This window comes from Ahaetulla prasina, chromosome 7, assembly GCF_028640845.1.
Source record: "Ahaetulla prasina isolate Xishuangbanna chromosome 7, ASM2864084v1, whole genome shotgun sequence".
Taxonomy (NCBI): domain Eukaryota; kingdom Metazoa; phylum Chordata; class Lepidosauria; order Squamata; family Colubridae; genus Ahaetulla; species Ahaetulla prasina.
Window position 1 is genome coordinate 6,103,154 of NC_080545.1, and position 18,563 is coordinate 6,121,716.

General features: G+C 45.1%; 1 protein-coding gene across 13 annotated transcripts in view; it reads left to right on the plus strand.

Annotated features, from left to right (window-relative positions):
- The window catches only part of MAGI2 (membrane associated guanylate kinase, WW and PDZ domain containing 2), a 755,967-nt gene that overhangs the window by 258,997 nt on the left and 478,407 nt on the right, over positions 1-18,563 (plus strand). Inside the window, exon 1 of one of the 13 annotated variants that reach the window (XM_058190298.1) lies at positions 13,375-13,665. The exons of the other annotated variants lie outside the window; for them this stretch is intronic. The gene's annotated coding sequence lies outside the window, so the exon portion shown is untranslated. Of the gene's footprint in view, positions 1-13,374; positions 13,666-18,563 lie in introns of those variants that run through there. 13 annotated transcript variants of the gene reach the window in all.

Consider the following 18,563-nt stretch of genomic DNA (forward strand, 5'->3'; position numbering starts at 1 on the left):
GGAGAATGAGAAAGAAAGGGAGGAAAGAAAAGCAATAGTACTTAGACTTATATACCACTCCACAGTGCTTCGCAGCCCTCTCTAAGTGCTGGCACTGGGCATAGTTAACCTGCAATACTGCATTCTAACCACTGCACCACCAGGAAGGAGAATGAGAAAGGGAAAAAGGGAGGGAGGGAGGGAGAGAAGGTGTTGTGGTCTGTCAGCAGCCTACGGAGCTGGCAAGAGAGTCGGAGAGCGATGAGGCTGAGGTGAGGCCAGGGCCATCGGGAAGTGAAGTATGGACTCCAGAGCCTCCAGAGACTGATACTAGTGAGGCAGAGGAACAGGAGGAGCCTGTTCCTGATGCACACATGGGAACAGCTGCCAGAAGGCAAGAGCAGCTCAAGCAGAGAGGACGACTCAGGAGTAGGGCCAGGAGATGATTGGCCCCTCCCATAAGGCTTAAAACAGACCAGCACCGGTATTTCAGCTTTGCCGGAAAACAACATTGTAGCTGTGTCTTCTGCTTCATCTTCTGCTTCGTCTACGTTTTTGTGGCTTCTGGATGTTTGCCAGGAAGGGCCTTTGGCAGTTTGCCTAATTGAAGTAAGGTTTGTGAGATAACTGAGGAATTTGTGTTGGGAGGCATTTGTTTTACTTTGAGTTGAACGATGCTGGGAATGAAGTAATTCCCAGCTGTTCGAATAAAATTTGTTTTTCCACGGACTAAGCTTATTACTACCTACTTGGGTAGTTGTGACCTACTTGGGTCACAACAGAAGGAAGGAAGGAAGGAAGGAAGGAAGGAAGGAAGTGCAATAGCACTTAGACTTATATACCGCTTCACGGTGCTTTACAGCCCTCTGTAACCAGTTTACAGAGTCAGCATATTGCCCCCAACAATCTCAAAGTCAACTCAAGGCCCATGGACTGTATGCAATCCACGATGTGGTCGGCTCTCGCCTGCAGGGCCGTCCTGGTCTACCTTCATGGCTAAGGCGCGACAAGAACTCTGTCTTCTGGTGATTGGTTCAGAGTCACCCAGCTGGCTTTCATGGCTAGGGCGGGTCAGTTGACAAGCTTCTGAATTTTGATCACGTGACCACGGAGATGTTGCCATAGTTGTAAGTCTGAAAAGGGGTTGTAAGCCATTTCTTCCAGTGTCGTCGTAACTTTGAACGGTCACTAAAGTGAACTGTTATAAATCGCGTAATCCTGAATAAATGCACATGGGCTTTTCTATTGTCTATTTTAAAGTTCCTCTGGACACACAATTGGTACATAGATTAAATGAGAGTTTTTATTGTGAACATTTTTGTCCTTCAAGTCTAGGCAAGTTTTGAGTCTTAGCTTTCACGTCTTAGCTTACGGTGTCCATTGTATAATACCCTGAGAAATACTTTTCTCTCCGTAATTATTTCCAGATTTGAGGGTCATATAAAAATATTATTTTTAGGGGATATATATATATATGTATAGCTCTAGGGGTAGGCTTCAAAAATTTTAGCAAGGGGTTCTCTGCCCTGTTGCTGGATGGGTGTGATCATGGTGGGCGTGGCCTAGTCAGCCGCCTGCACCACAGTGGGGGTGGCATTTTTGCCCTCCCCAGGCTCTGGAGGTTTTCCTCGAAAGAGGGCGAAAACAGCCTCCCCAGGCTCCGGAGGCCCTCCCTTCCCAAACTTCTGGTAGGCCCATTTTTCGCCCTCTCTGAGCGTCCGAGCGCGCCCTGCACTTACCTGCATCCAAAACGGGCCATGTGGGGACTCCCGGGAGGGGCGGGGTGGGGTGGGTGGGGCCAGCCAGGGGTGGGATTTGGGCGTTCTCCAAACTGCACAGAATCTTAGCTAGAGGTTCTCCCGAACCCCTAGCAGCCCACCCCTGTATATATCTTGGTGTTGTGTTCTTTGTAATAATTTTTGGCAATGTATTCACAGTCGCCATCCATTCACCCACCCACCCACCCCCCTCCCCGTTATTTATTTGTATTTGGAGAGGTGCCATAAAAAAAAAAGAAATTTCATTTCATTTCGATATCTCCTTCTGCTATCAATAGCCTAAAATGTTGATAAAGCATCTGGATTTTTAAAGCCAAACTTCACTCACAGCCTGTATTTTCCATATCTAAATATAAAATATTTAACTCCATTCGACGATTACGGCAATGATAAAACACCCTCCGCTAGGCTGAAGGCTTTTAAAAGTCTACAAATAGAATATTTTAATGGCACGTTATGTGTTGTATACGATCGTAAAAGAATAGGGGGGCTTTGTTTCACGATACTGCAAATCTTGAGAATAGGAATATAAGAAAAACAAATGGTGAGATGTAAAGAGTTCTTTTTACATTTATCTATTAGACTTAAATCAGTCTTTGGGGGAGAAAACACATGTATTAAAACACATGCATTTATAGAATATTGATGTTTTTTATCCTGTTTGAAGTATGGAAGTTATTGGCATCCTTCAGTCTCAAAAGACTATGGTATCATCCTCTGGAAACAGCATCTAAACGTAAAGGTGAAGGTTCCCCTCGCACATACGTGCTAGTCGTTCCCGACTCTAGGGGGCGGTGTTCATCTCTGTTTCAAAGCTGAAGAGCCAGCACTGTCCGAAGACATCTCTGTGATCATGTGGCCAGCATGACTCAACACCAAAGGCACACAGAACGCTGTTCCCTTCCCACCAAAGGTGGTCCCTATTTTTTCTACTTGCATTTTTTTATGTGCTTTCAAACTGCTAGGTTGGCAGAAGCTGGGACAAGTAACAGGAGCTCACCCCGTTACACGGCAGCACTAGGGATTCGAACCGCCGAGCTGCCGACCTTTCGATCGACAAGCTCAACGTCCTAGCCCCTGAGCCACTGCGTCCCCATAAAAAACAGCATTTAATGTGGCTAAAAAGGCCAATTTGAGAGTGGCAATCCCTTCCACGCTGAGGGCAGATACATTCTGCCCAGCCCCCAGATTTCGCTGGTTCCAGGATTGCCACTTTGCCTCTGCCTGCCGAACAAGCGTCTCTTTGAATTGGAGAAGGCCATGCTGCGTCTTTAGCCTCCAAGCTGAACCATCAGAGGTCAAGGTTTCCCAGTTGTTAATGTCCATTCCCAGGGCCTTTAGGTCCCTCCTGCAGATATCCTTATATCTCAGCTGTGGTCTCCCTCTGAGGCGCTTTCCCTGCGCCAATTCTCCATACAGGAGATCTTTCAGAATCCGACCATCAGCCATTCTCACGACATGCCCAAGCCAGCATAGACGTCGCCGTTTCAATAGCGTATACATGCTAGAAATTCCAACACATTCCAAGACTGCGCTATTTGGAACTTTGTCCTGCCAGGTGATGCCAAAAATACGTCGGAGACAGGGCCTATGAAAGGTGTTCAACTTTCTCTCCTGCCGTGCGCAAAGGGTCCAAGACTCACGGCAGTACAAGAGCGTGCTCAGGACGCAGGCTCTATAGACCTGGATCTTTGTATGTTCTGCCAGCTTCTTATTAAGCCAGACTCTCTTTGTAAGTCTGGAAAATGTGGTGGCCGCTTTACCAATACGTTTATTCAGCTCAGTATCTAAAGAGAAGTACTGGAAGTACTGGAAGTGGAATAGAAGTACTCCTGTGACAATCAGAAATTTTGTAAAGTTTAGGTGCTAAGATTGTAAACGCTGTGTAGGATTTTAAATTCAAACTTAAATTGGCTAACTCAATTTACAAGCATTCATTCGAAGGAACAACGGTCCTGAAAAACGAGGCTTATGACTGTTATTCACACTTACAACCGTTGCCACATTCCTGTGGTCATGTGATCAAAAATTGAGACACTTGGCAACTGACTCGTATTTATACTGGTTGCAGTGTCCCGGGGTCATGTGATCCCCTTTTGCCACCTTCCCAACCAGATTCCGACGAGCAAAATTGAGGGGAGAAGCCAGGTTCGCTAAATGACCGCATGATTCACTTAACAAACTGTAGCGATTTGCTTAACAACCGTAGTTAAAAAAAGGTCATCAAATGGAGCAAAGCTCAATTAACGATGGCCTTGCTTAAGGACGGATGTTTTGGACTCAGTTATGGATGTAAGTCAGGGACGTTTTATAATGTCTTCAAACTCTTAAGCTTTTCTTATTAGAAATGCCAGGATAACTCCCGCGTTTATTTCTCTTTGCTTGATAACTTTGAATTTATTTATCTATTTATTTTTTATTTTGCGGTGAAATTTAATGAAGAAAATTAAATTTGTGTGTGTGTGTTTTTGTGCGTGTATATAATATACACACACACTACAAATTGTATGTCTGTGTATACATGTGTGTGTGTGTACGTATGTATGTACCGTATTTATAGCATATGTATATGTATGAGTATGGAGGGATGTGGTGGCTCAGTAGCCAAGACGCTAAGCTTGTCGATCGAAAGGTCGGCAGTTAAGCGGTTCGAATCCCTAGTGCCGCGTAATGGGGTGAGCTCCCGTTACTTGTCCCAGCTTAGCAGTTCGAGAGCAGGTAAAAAAATATATAAGTAGAAAAATAGAGATCACCTTTGGTGGGAAGGTAACAGCGTTCCGTGCGCCTTCGGCGTTGAGTCATGCTGGCCACATGACCATGGAGACGTCTTCTGACAGCGCTGGCTCTTCAGCTTTGAAATGGAGATGAGCACCGCCCCCTAGAGTCGGGAACGACTAGCACATATGTGCAAGGGGAATCTTGACCCTTACCATATGGTTAAATATTTATTTTCTTTTGGGAGCAGGCATCAGAATTTCATTTGTCTTAATGTGTGTCTGTGTGTTCACAGAAAAAAGTAACAATAAAAGTATATCCTATCCTATCTTATCCTATCCTATCCTATCCTATCCTATCCTATCCTAAGAAAATTAATAAAAGTTACATATGATACATAATAATACCTACATAGAATTGACCTATTCATTGAGCTGATCATTAAATCTGGGCCACATAGCAACAAAATGTGCCATCTACTCATTTTGGGGCTACGAAACTTTCAAAAATAAAAAAAGTAACGCGTCTCATGAATGTATTCCTTAAAAATCAGGGGAGTGAATCCAGTGATGTAGCATAGTCTTCCTTGCTGTAGCTCAACTTGACAAAAACAAAAGTCTTCTTCAAATGACAAATTCAACATTTTAGGAACATAGTTGCACATCGCATTGAGACCTTTAAATATATTTCTTCATGAAATTTTATTAACACGCCTGTACATTTGAAACCAAAACAAAGCTATAACAGAATGAGACAAGTCACATGAGTTTTTTTTTTAAATAAAACTTCATTTTTTTTACGGAGCCAGCATAAAAAGTATATTGTACATCCCACTTTAAACATTCTTTGGAGGGCCCGACAGACTTGAAGTAACATGTTCTAATGAATGGCTTTATTGTTTACATCCGACAATGCATATTTCAAATTTTTTTAGTTGGATTTTCCAAAATCAGATATTCCAATTCTTCTAAAAACATGATCTTCCTTCCTTCCTTCCTTCCTTCCTTCCTTCCTTCCTTCCTTCCTTCCTTCCTTCCATCCATCCATCCATCCATCCATCCATCTTTCTTTCTACCTTTTTTTCTTTCTTTCTCTTTGTTTCATTCTCTGTTTTTTCTCTTTCTTTCTCTTTTCCTTCCCTTCTTCCTTTCTTCCGTTCTCTTTTTCTTTCTTCCTTCCTTCCTTCCTCTCTCTCTCTCTTTCTTTCTCTCTTCCTTCCTTCCTTTCTTTCTCTCTTCCTTCCTTCTTCCCTCTCTCTCTCTCTCTCTCTCTCTTTCTTTCTTTCTTTCTTTCTTCCTTCCTCTTTCTTTCTTTCCTCTCCATACCCTCTAAGACAGGAGTCTCCAACCTTGGCAACTTTAAGCCTTGGAACTTGGCTCCCAGAATTCCCCAGCCAGCAAAGCTGGCTGGGGAATTCTGGGATTTGGAGTCCTCCAGGCTTAAAGTTGCCAAGGTTGGAGACCCCTGCTCTAAGACTCATAAAAAATAAAATGCAGATTGACAACTTTTACTGATCATTTTCCAAACTGAAAGTATGATTGTATATTACTCACACATTGTTAGCCCTATGAAGCTGATCTTATCAGGAAACTAATTCTACCAGAAAACCAGAACTATTCTTCATTGAGATAGACCATAATAAGTGAATCTTGCAAGCCTGCCTGTATTTTTTTCTCCTCTTCCTTTCATATCCCGTGGAGTCAGGAGAGAGCCAGTCTTGTCCAAATATTTTCACACCTCCCCAGGCTTAACTCATGCTTCTCCACCTGTTATTGTCCTAATGGCTTCTGGTTGGCTTCTTCAAGGTCATTTCCAAGGCTCCCTACAGACAAAATTAGCCATCTGTGGCTACCTAAAATCTAGCTAGTTTTCCTTACCCAATAATTGGAGTGAACGACTGGTGCGGTGGCCTAGAGGTAGAGATCTCACCTCACAATCAGGAGGCTGTGAGTTTGATCCTAGGTGGAGGCAGATATTTCTCTCTCTGGCCACAGTGAGAATATATCTGCTGAGCAAAACTCTTCATTGGCGACAGGAAGGGCATCTGGCCAGTAAACACTCAGTTCCGTTCAGTTGCCCAGACTCCACCCCACAAGGGATTATGGGATCATTAAAAGAAGATGAATAATTGGAGTGAACCTCAAAAGAGACTTTGCCTGGTCCCATCTTTGAGTTGATCAGTCTCCGTTTTGCATTTTCCTTATGCCTTCTGGTACTTTTACTGCTCCTTGAATACCAGATGGGAACCATCTTTTCGTTTTGAGAACTGTCTCTTGTGTCTTCTTACAAATCATTATTCTGATAGCTTTCCTCCTTGCTGCATAAGCTGAAATCTTTCCAAACAATGGAAAGTTAAATAGCAAAGAGGTTTATGATTTCTGCTTGGAATTTGTCCTTGGATTTTTTGCACTGAAGTTGATATTTTTATTTATTTACTTACATTTATTTATTAGTTTGTCAAACATGTACAGATAGCAGGTATGGATATAAAAATGGACATGAACGAAAGAAATGAATACATAGAAATGGGGACCGTACGATAGGGGCGGAAGGCACGCTGGTGCGCTTATGCACTCTCCCTTTACGGACCTCTTAGTAATGGGGTGAGGTCCACAATAGACAGCTTGAGGTTGAAGCTGTGAGGGTTTGAGGATGTAACAATGGAGTCCGGTAGGGTATTCCAGGCATTTGACCACTCTGTTGCTGAAGTTGTATTTTCTACAATCGAGTTTGGAGCGGTTTACCTTGAGTTTGAATCGACTGTTTGCCTGTGAGGTTGAAGCTGAAGAAGTCATTGACAGGTAAGATGTTGTAGCAGACAATTTTGTGTACTGTGCTTAGATCATGCCGCAGGTGGCACAATTCCAGATTGTCCAAGCCCAAAATTTCAAGCCTGGTGGCATAGGGAATTTTGTTGTGAGTAGAGGAGTGGAGGACTCTTCTTGTGAAGTACTTTTGGACCCGCTCAATAGTATCAGTGTCCGATATACAGTGTGGATTCCAGGCAGACGAGCTGTATTCGAGAATTGGTCTGGCAAAGGTTTTGTATGCCTTAGTTAGCAATACAATGTTACCGGAAAAGAAACTTCACAAAATTAGGTTAACAACTCTTAATGCCTTTTTGGCAATGCTGTTACAATGAGCTCTGGGGTTTAGCTCATTAGAAATGAGTACTCCAAGTTCCTTGACAGAGTGAGGGTCATCTACAATGTCGTATCTGCCCAACTTGTATTTCATGTTTTGATTTCTATTGCCAATGTGTAGGACAGAGCAGCAGTCAACAACTGGTGGTCCGTGAGAAAATTTTGGTGGTCCGCAGAAAAATTATTTGCATTTTTTAATATTGCACTAAATCAGGGGTCCTCAAACTATGGCCCCTGGGCTGGATACGTGGAATGAACGTTTTTTGTTCCAGCAGAGAGTCTCCCCCTTTGGGGTCTTTTTGTGTGGGTCGGAGAGGGGCAGAAATTCCAACTTGGGGTCTGCTTCAGCCTCCTGATGCGGGGCTTTGGGCAAAGGCTGGAGGGAAGCACCACTGGTGGTTAAGTGCTGGTCCAGTGGGATTGCATCATGGCCTGGAACTGGCTGACCATCTCAACCCATTGAGCCTCCAGGTGCTGGTACCTGGCCTTGCACTCCCACAGGTCTTCCCTCTGCTTGGAAAGCCTGTGCTCCTAGTCCTCAGTGAGGTGCTTCTGCTGAGCCTCCTTCTCGGTCAGATCCAATTGGAACTGAGCCAGCTCTTTTGCCAACTCTTTCTCATGGTGGCTGCTTGGCTCCAACAACTGTTGGGGCCTTAAGGAGCCTGGACGGGGAGGCGAGTAGAGGCTGGCGAGGTGCCCCTCAATGTGAGTGACATTGAGCTGGCCACACCTACCCAGTCACATGACCACCTAGCCACGCCCACCCATCATTAGGCAGATTATATTAGTGGTCTGCAGGATTTAAAATTATGAATTTAGTGATCCCTGAGGTCCAAAAGGTTGGTGATCCCTGGGACAGAGCATATGCTGGATTAGAACAAAACAGGCCAAAAATGTGGAGGGTGGGGATATTTCTTACAAAACCCAAGAAAGGATTAGCTCTTTTTGGGTAAATTGTCCTGCTTTGGGAGACACTGAAGAAGGATCACAGGTTGCTCAAAAGGAAGATGGAACTATGGAGATACAGCTGGCCATCACCGTAGACTAACTTTCTTATGACCACCAGAAAAATCCGTAGGTACTGAAGACCCAAGAGATGAACTGGACTTTGTATCATCACTGCAAGAACCATTGGATCCTAGAGGTGGAATAGAAATATTAAAATGTAATTACTAACCTAGAAATGGGAATGCGGTGGCTTGGTGGCTAAGACGCTGAGCTTGTCGAACGAAAGATCAGCTGTTCAGCGATTCGAATCCCCAGTGCCGCGTAACAGGGTGAGCTCCCGTGACTTGTCCCAGCTTCTGCCAACCTAGCAGTTCGAAAGCACGTAAAAAAAATATGCAAGTAGAAAAATAGGGACCACCTTTGGTGGGAAGGGAACAGCGTTCCGTGCGCCTTTGGCATTGAGTCATGCCAGCCACATGACCATGGAGACGTCTTCAGATAGTGCTAGCTCTTTGGTTTTGAAACGGAGATGAGCACCGCCCCCTAGAGTCGGGAACGACTAGCACATATGTGCGAGGGGAACCGTTACCTTCACCTTTCTTTTACTAACCTAGAAAAGAGATCAGGAGCATGAGAATTCAAAGGTCTCTCAGAATCCAGGAGCCTCTAGGTACAAACCATTTTAAATGTAGGGAAAGCCAACCATAGCAAGTTCAAATCACCCCTAAGAGATGTCATTCTACATGAGTTAGAATTGATTAGAATTCTTCTCATGCCTTGGTTTATTTCTAATTCTGCCTAATCCAAATAAAATTTTGCTCTAGTTGAGTTCAATTCTTGATGATAAGACAGATGTTAGAATAGAACAGAACAGAACAACAGAGTTGGAAGGGACCTTGGAGGTCTTCTAGTCCAACCCCCTGCTTGGACTAGGGAAACCCTACACCACTTCAGACAAATGGTTATCCAACATCCTCTTAAAAGCTTCCAGTGTTGGAGCATTCACAACTTCTGGAGGCAAGTTGTTCCACTGATTAATTTTTTCTCACTGTCAGGAAATTTCTCCTTAGTTCTAGGTTGCTTCTCTCCTTGATTAGTTTCCACCCATTGCTTCTTGTCCTGCCTTCAGGTGCTTTGGAGAATAGCTTGACTCCCTCTTCTTTGTGGCAGCCTCTGAGATATTGGAACACTGCTATCATGTCACCCCAGTCCTTCTTTTCATTAAAGCAGACATACCCAGTTCCTGCAACCGTTCTTCATATGTTTTAGCCTCCAGTCCCCTAATTATCTTTGTTGCTCTTCTCTGCGCTCTTTCTAGAGTCTCAACATCTTTTTTACATCGTGGCGACCAAAATAGACTAAAATAGAATTCTTTATTGGCCAAGTGTGATTGGACAGACAAGGAATTTGTCATGGTGCATATGCTCTCAGTGTACATAAAAAGAAAAGATACATTCACCAAGAATCATAAGGGACAACACTTAATGATAGTCATAGGGTACAATTAAGTAATCAAATCATATTAGGAAACAGTCGGCATAAATCGTAAGGATACCAGCAACAAGGTTACAGTCGTACAGTCATAAGTGGGAGGAGATGGGTGATGGGAACGATGACAAGATTACTAAGTACAGACTTAGTAACTGAATGCAGTATTCCAAGTGTGGCCTTACCAAGGCATTATAAAGTGGTATTAACAGATGTCCCTTGAATTTTTTTATTGACAGCCATATGGAACTGGTTCACCATTGCCATCTTACACACACCCCGCCAGCTTCTCAGTCTAGACCACGGACATGGATTTCCCTCCTAATTTCCCACTCGAATACCATGGTTGAATCCTGCTTAGCTTTTTCAAGATGAACCAAATTGGGCTGTATGTTCCCACCTGCTATTCTCCAAAGCCCCCAAGGGCAGGACAAGAAGCAATGGATGGGAACTTAGTCAAGGAGAGAAGCAACCTAGAACGAAGGAGAAATTCCCCGACACTGAGAACAATGGATCTGTTCTGTCCCCCCTCGCCTCCGTCCGAGTGATGGCTTAATTAGCCGGCACTATCAGCTCTGGCAGCAAATTAGCGAATGTCTGCCAAGTGTCTCTGTTATCTCCCTCGACGCCAATGAGTCACCCAAGAAAAAACAGTACTTCAGCTCTTAGTTAAGCAGTTAATTTGCCTGCTACGAAGAGGCACAGCAGCTCTCGCTGCCTTTATCTCCTGTGGGATGTGGCTCCATGACTCAGCACTTCCTAGGCCTGCCCTACCCCTGCTTCTGTTGTTCCCGCCTCTCCTGCCTACGAAACCTAGGGTCCAGCCAGGCCTGATTGCCATCAGCTGGGCCTGGAGGCGTGGCCTGGGGAGGGAAGAGTCAGGGAACAAAGGCCTCGTTGTCTCTTCCACCTGGCCTGTCTCTGGCTCCTGGAGCTGAGCCAGGGAAGCCGGTGCTCCTGACGGCCCTTCCCCCTCACTTTCCAAGTCACTTTCTGGCAGGAGGCCTGGCTCGGGGGGCACAGACACAACAGGATCAGTGCAACAGCTTATCTTTGGAACTTGTGGGTGCTCCAACACGAGATTTTTAAGAAGAGGCTGGACAACCATTTGCCTAGAATTGTATAAAGGTCTCTTGCTTGAGCAGCGGGTTGGACTAGAAGACCTCCCAAGGTCTCTTCCAATTCCGTTAATCTGAATCGGAATAGAATAGAGGCGGAAAAGACCTTGGAGGTCTTCTAGTCCAAGCCTTTTTCAAGCGGGAGACCCTATACCAGTGATGGCCAAAACGTTGCCCGGAGCACCTGTGTGCGTACACGAACGCACTGGTGCCCAAATGCACAAGTGCCCAAATCCCCAAATGCAATGGGCATGCACCCCCCACATCTGCATCCCGTGAATACATGCACAACCACCGTACATGCCCCCCACCCCCAACCATGCGCAGCAAAGACCCAGAGACCAGCTGGCCTGCAGGAGTCATGCGTGGCAGAGCTGAACTGGGGCAACAGCTCGCGTGCCCACAGGGAGGGTTCTGCATGCCACCTCTGGAAAAGATGCCACAGGTTTGCCATCACGGCCCTAGACCATTCCAGTGATGGAGCACCCACAACTTCTGGTGGCAAGCTGTTCCACTGGTTAATTGTCCTCACTGTTAGGAAGTTCCTCCTTAATTCCAGGTTGCTTCTCTCTTTGGTTAATTTCCATCCATTTTTTTTTTCTGGTCCTGCCCTCTGGTGCTTCTGAAAATAAATTGACACACACACACACACCCCTCCTCTTTGTGGCACCCTCTCAAATACTGGAACATGGCTATCAGGTCCCCCCCCCCCAATCTTTCTTTTCCCTGGACTAGCCAAACCCAAATCCCGCACCCGTTCTTCCTATGTTTTAGCGCTGTTCTGCATCCGATATGCACTTTTCTTTTCTTTCTTTCTTTTCCCCCAAAAAAGTTTTATTTTAACATTCATATCCAATAACATATTTAGTGTACCATCATATACAATTAATCGGACCTGCCCGGTCACCACCCCCTTCCTTTAACTCTCTTCCCTTCTCTACTTTCTTCTACTTTCCACGACCATCCTCCCCTTCTCTTATCTACATCCTCTCCTCCTTCCTCCCTACTCCTTTCTTCTCCCTCTTCTACCCCTCTTCCTTCCTTTCCTCTTTCTCCTCTTCTCTTTCCTACCTCCTATATATATTGACCATCAATTATATTGTAAATGTTGTACCTTGATGAACGTATCTTTTCTTTTATGTACACTGAGAGCATATGCACCAAGACAAATTCCTTGTGTGTCCAATCACACTTGGCCAATAAATTCTATTCTATTCTATTCTTCTCTCTTCTCCTTCCCTCCTTCCCATCATTCTGAAATGGTAGCCAGGCAGCTCCGATCTTACATTAATTATACATCTTCGATCATCTCTGTACATTGACCATCAATCCATTTTCTACCCTCATACCCCCCTCCCCCTCCCTCCCCCTACCCCCCAGGACCTCCCAGAACCGAATACAGGGTATAAAACTTTTTCTTTTCATTTCTGTAAGTGGTAGATCGCATCCGAGTTGTTGGCAAGGACATGGATCTTCCTGAAGCATGATTGACACCCTACCAAAGTGTTTCCTAAGTCATCTGAAGGGAAGCTTGAGCTGTGCCAAAGTAACAGTAGAAGCCGCCAGAACACACTTGAGTGGCTGATTTTATCCCTAAAGATGGCAAGCGGGCGCTAGGCTTACATTCCCACAAAGGTGAGAGCTGTCAAACCCATCCTTCCCCTACTACCAGAAATTTAATTAAACATCTCCACCTCCCCCTTCTTCTACCACGCAACCTTTCCTTGATCATTGGGCGGGCGATAAAAAGGGGAAAAAACCGTGTCATAAAATATTGAATTCCCTCTTGCACAGATCTTTGCCCCCTTCGTTCTTTTGTGATGCAAATGAACCTTTGGGGTGGTGGGAGAGAGAGAGAGAGAAATGAAAAGGAGAAAAGGCTAACTCCCAAATCTCATCCTCGCCTCTTCTGCTTTTTTTAAGAGCGTAGAGGTCAGCTGACTGCCACCCCGATCGGTTCTTTTATCTCAGGGAAAGCGAGAGTAATAGGTAGAGATGGGCGACGAGAGGTCATTGGCGGCTGCTCAGAAGCGTCAAGGATCTGAATGAAGGGAGAGAAAGCGCTCGGGGTGGGGAGAGAGGGAGGGAGGGAAGGAGGGAGGGAGGGAGGGAGAGATGAAGAAGACTCTGCTTGCTGCCGCCGCCGCTGCCGCTGTTGTGTTGTGTTGTAGCGGGCTTTGCCGTGCTTTGTGGAGGACTGACAACAAAAGCGCCCATCTGCAGTTTGGTGCTGCGCGCCTGGCTTAAAGCAGAAAATTCTACACAGCCCTGCTTGGAGAGAGAGGGGAAAAAAAACAGATAAAAGGAGAAAAAAAAAAAGAAGAAGAATTCTGGAGCCTTTCTGAGCCTTGCGAGAAGATTCTCTCTCTCTCTTTTCTTTTCTTCCCTCCACCCCCCTTTCTTCTTCTTCCCTTCCGAAATGGGTTGGATCAGTATAGGCGGCTTGAAGATCAGGAGGAGGAGGAGGCAGACGGGCTGAAGCAAGGCCATGACAAGGTAGGGGGAGAACGGTGGGGAGGGTGGGGGGGGGAGAGAGAGAGGAGGGGGGGCGCCTGGGGTGTGGGGGGTTTTTCTCTCCCTTCGGATTGCTTTTTCCGCTCTCGGGTCACTTGAAGGAGGATGGACGGACGGAGGCATTGATTGCCCAGGCAGGCGCAGCGCGTTTGGCATTTGGCTTTGCTGCTTGGATCCGGGGCAGAATTGTGGCAGCCGGTCTGGATCCCAGAGTCTTGCAACATCCCTTACGTATTTGAGGATGCTGCCGAGAGGCTGCGTCGCTATTCCTTCCTCTCTCTCTCTCTCTCTCTCTCTCTCTCTCTCCTTCCGCCACCCTTCTCTTTCATTCACAAAGTAGTAACTAGCGGCTGTCAGGAAAAAGCCTCCAATAAAACCCCTCAAAAGCACCCCCAGGTCTGCGCCAGGAAGGCTAAAAAGGACCAAATTTTCACAGCAACACAATTTTGACTTTGCCCGGCTGAGGTTAGCACATCCGATCAGCACCACCAGCCGCGGAGAAGGGAGGGAGGGTTTTATGGAGGCGATTTGGTCCATTGTTTGCCAAAAAGACAAGTAAACTTTGAGGACTTCCTGGTTCGGCAAATACCCAAAATCTGCCTAGTCTTTTTTTTTTTTTTTAAAGCTGCTTTTCTGGCTTTGGTGTGAAACCTGGGACGAGTTGAAAGGATTGGCTCGCTTAGAACCTAAAAGCTTAACGACAACGGGGGGGGCGGGGGCGGGGGAAGCAAGAATTTTAGCTTCCAAAATCCCTCTCTCAATCTTTTGATTTATTATTTACCGGGGTCGCGTAGTAAGGAGCGTGCTGCAGCATTTAGCAAACCAACACGCTTTGAGTTTTGTATTTTGTGTTCCTCCGGGGTGTATGTGTGTGTGTAAATAACGGCTTTTCATTTTTTTTTTGTTCTTGAACATGCATTTATTTTATTTTATTTTGGCGGGTCTGTGCATTTCCCGAGCAGCCCCGACAACAGCAAAAAGACGTTTTCGCCTCTGAATACATAGGGGCTTTTGTGTGTACCGTGTTAGCTGGTCTACAGATCTCCTATTGTGTGTGAGGTTTTGCTCCGCTTGCTTCTGATGCAAACTGCCTGGGGAATTTTGGGAGGCCGGGGGGGGAGGGGGGGGAGAGAAAAAAAATCAGGGATAGAAAACTGAGGCTGGTGTGTGTTTGATATTTCGGGGGGGTGGGGGTGGGGTCTCCGAAAACTATCGTCAGAAAAGCCTGGGAAATGCACAGACCCGCCAAAATAAAATAAAATAAAATAAAATAAATGCATGTTCAAGAACAAATTCCTACCAGCTTCTTTCTCCCTTCCAAATCTGCAACACGGGCTGCAGAGAGACGGGGGGGGTTTCGAAGCGCTCCGACAGATCAGATTTTTAATGGGCCTTTTCCATTTATTTATTTATTTTCTCAGTTAAGGGGTGACCGACTGGGTGCCCCGCTTTGGCCCGAGCCAAAGGCGCGGTTTTGGACCCCGCATGCGGCGCATCCTCACGCTGGACATATTTTTTCGAATGAACCTCGTTGAAAAATGGCTCCACACGTTTCTTCTTTTGAGGAACCAAGAAAGATGGGGGTTTTTTTTCGCAGCCGTTGCGTTTCCTCTGAAGTGTTGTTGGTCGGGAGGAAATCGCGACGCTTTTTGGCGAGGCTTTTTTTCCCTATTGGGCGAATTCCGCGCTTCGCTGGTTGGAAATCCTGTAAACGCTGTGCATTTGCCCAGGATACCTTCAGCTGGGTTCAGGATGAGGTTATGGGTGTTTTCCTTGGCAATATGATAAAAAAAAAAAAGGAAAAAAAAGAGGCAGGAGGTATTTGACACAGAGGGATGTGGAGGTCGCGCGAATTAGGGGAGGGGGAGGAAGGTACCCGGGTGCCGTTCTTTGAACCATGCTTTGTGCCATGCTTTGAAAGGTGGCCATCGGAGATGCAAAGCAGCGCTTTACTATCAGGTGTAACTACCGCCACCCGTCTTCTGTGCCTGAATAAATCAAACCTGCTTTAATGGGAAAACCTCTGCCATGAGATGGAAAGGACCGCACGTTCAGGATTATTATATCCTGGTAGGAAATGTAGAAGCTGCAAAGAAGAGATGCAAGCAATTTCTCTCCGCCCCCTCCCCCCCCCCCTTTTTTTTTAATTTGTCTGTGATTTCTGGACAACTGAGTTTTTTTTAGGAAGAGAAAGTCCATCAGTGGACTGTTTTCCTATGTTTACCATGAGTGATGGGCTTTGCAAACCTCTAGTAGAATTGGCTTCAAACGGAACAGGATCTTTCTCTCCCCCCCCCCCCGCACTCCTCCCCAACCAAGTGTGGGCTAGAGAAATGAATAGTTAAGGATAACAGCCTCCAAAAATAGTGTCTGGATTGATTTTGGGTGTGTGTAAGAGAGGGAGGGAGGGAGGGAGGGAGAGAGAGAAAGAGAGAGAGAGAGAGAGAACAAACATTAGCATTTTAAAAGGTTTTAAAGAGCTCTTCACTCGGTTCTTCTCAGCATCTGCAGATTGCAAATAGTTCCTTCTGGGTGTCCGGATCTGGTTTATAGGAGACAAAGAACATGACTTCAAAAAAGAAAAGAAAAACGTTTCCATGATAATAGTGGAATAGCTAATGGTTCAGCGTAAAAACCACAGACTTTTAGACGGTGGTTATTGGTGGAGAAATGTATCCCCCCCCTCCCCGAAAAAAAAACCCAAAACAAAACAAACTCCAACATTTTCACTCCTTGGATGCTTCCATGTGTTTTCCCAAAAGTAAAACACAATAATAATAATAAAATTTGGAGGGGAAAAAAATAGAGATATGGCCTCTTTTCTTTTCTTTTCTTTTATGTACACTGCGAGCATATGCACCAAGACAAATTCCTTGTGTGTCCAATCACACTTGGCCAATAAAATTCTATTCTATTCTATTCTATTCTATTTCTGATTTATGGGAGGAAATGGGCGAGCGACGGGTGCGTTATGGGGTGATGCGATTAAAGTTTTCCAAAGAGTTTTTGCTGTCAGAAAGGGAAATGCGATATCCCCGGTTTACGGCAGTGGGGGAGTCTAAAAATAAACTAATTCAAACTAGGATGGTAATGAAGATTTTTTTTTCCTGTGACGTCACCTGAGAAACTGTCGGAGCCACGTCATTTGTGTGTGTGTGTGTGTGGGGGGTGTCTTCGTAGGCAAGATGGAAAATAGAAATAAATAAAGCCGAAGTCCCTGGCTGGCACTTTAAACAGAGGTCAGTGAGGCCAAGCGTTTAGATGACAGCCAATCAAGTTGACTTCCAGGCCATAGTAAATAATGAAAAGCAAACTATAAAGAAGAAATGATTAATCTTCACATATTAGCTCTGCCAGGTCTCTGTCTTCTCTTCTCCTCTCCTCTCTCTCCTCTTACTCTCTCTTTCTCCTCTCTGTTACTCTCTCTCTCTCTTTCTCTCTCCTCTCTTTCTCTTCCTCGTCTCTCTTCTCTTTTTCTCTTCTCTTTCTCTCTCTCCCCCCTTCTCTCTCTCTCTTTCTCCTCTCTGTTTCTCTCTCTTCTTTCCCTCCCTCTCCTCTTTTTCTCTCTCTCTCTGTTTCTCTCCTCTTTCTCTCTTTCTCTCCCTCTCCCTCTCTCATCTGTCTCTGTCTCTTTCTTCTCTGTTTCTCCTCTCTCTCTCCTCTCCTCTCCTCTCTCTCTTTCTCCTCTCTGTTTCTCTCTTCTCTTTGTTTCCTCCTCTCTCTCTCTCTCTCTCTTCTTTCTTCTCTCTCTCTCTCCTCTCTCTCTCTCTCTTTCTCCTCTCTGTTTCTCTCTCTTCTTTCCCTCCCTCTCCTCTTTTTCTCTCTCTTCTCTGTTTCTCTCTTCTTTCTCTCCTCTCCTCTTTCTCTCTTTCTCTCCCTCTCCCTCTCTCCTCTGTCTCTATCTTTTTCTTCTCTGTTTCTCTCTCTCTCTCCTCTCTCTCTCTCTCTTTCTCCTCTGTTTCTCTCTCTTCTCTTGTTTCCTCCCTCTCTCTCTCTCTCTCTCCTCTTTCTTTCTTCTCTTTCTCTTCCTCTCTTCCTCTCTCCTGTCTCTTTCTCTTCCTTCTCTGTTTCTCTCTCCTCTTCTCTCTCTCTCTCTCTTTCCTCTCTGTTTCTCTTTCTTCTCTCTGTTTCCCTCCCTCTTCTCTCTCTCTCCCCTACTCTCTTCTCTTATTCTCTTCCCCCCCCCTCTCTCTCAGAAAAATAAGCAGAATGCTAAGTAACAACAAGGCAGTGGGATAAAACAAACACAGTTAAGATGTTAATGACTCAGACCACTCTGCTAACTGTGGATGTGATTGTAATAAGGAATTGTTGAGAACCCACAACTGTAATAATCCCGATCTATTTTCTTTTTGCTTTCCCACAAATGGAAAAGGAGAATTGTGCATGTTTTCTTTTTTTCCCCTCTCACTTTAGGAATAAAGGAATAAACATACAAATGAGCAGAGCATATTAATGTATTTAAAAAAATCAAATCAGAAGTCACAGAAACCCTGATGTTCATGCTGACAAAATATATTTTTCTGAGGAATGTAATCAGTGGAAAAACGTTCCATAGATTTCAGTCTGGATATAAGAGGCAAGATGAAAGAAACTCAGAGCAAAAATGTGATTGTTTCATCAGCCAGACATATCCAAACATCTTGCAGGGAAATCTATCTATCTATCTGCTTTGGGCCAGTCACTTTCTCTTAGCCCTAGGAAGGAGGCAATGGTAAACCACTTCTGAAATCTTGCCAAGAAAACTGCAGAGACTTGTCTAGCCTCTCTCTATCTCTAACCCTATCTGTCTGTCTTTCTGTCTGTCTGTTTGTCTGTCTGTCTTTCTTTCTTTCTTTCTCCCTCTCTCTCTCTCTCTTTCTGTTTCTCTCTCACACTCT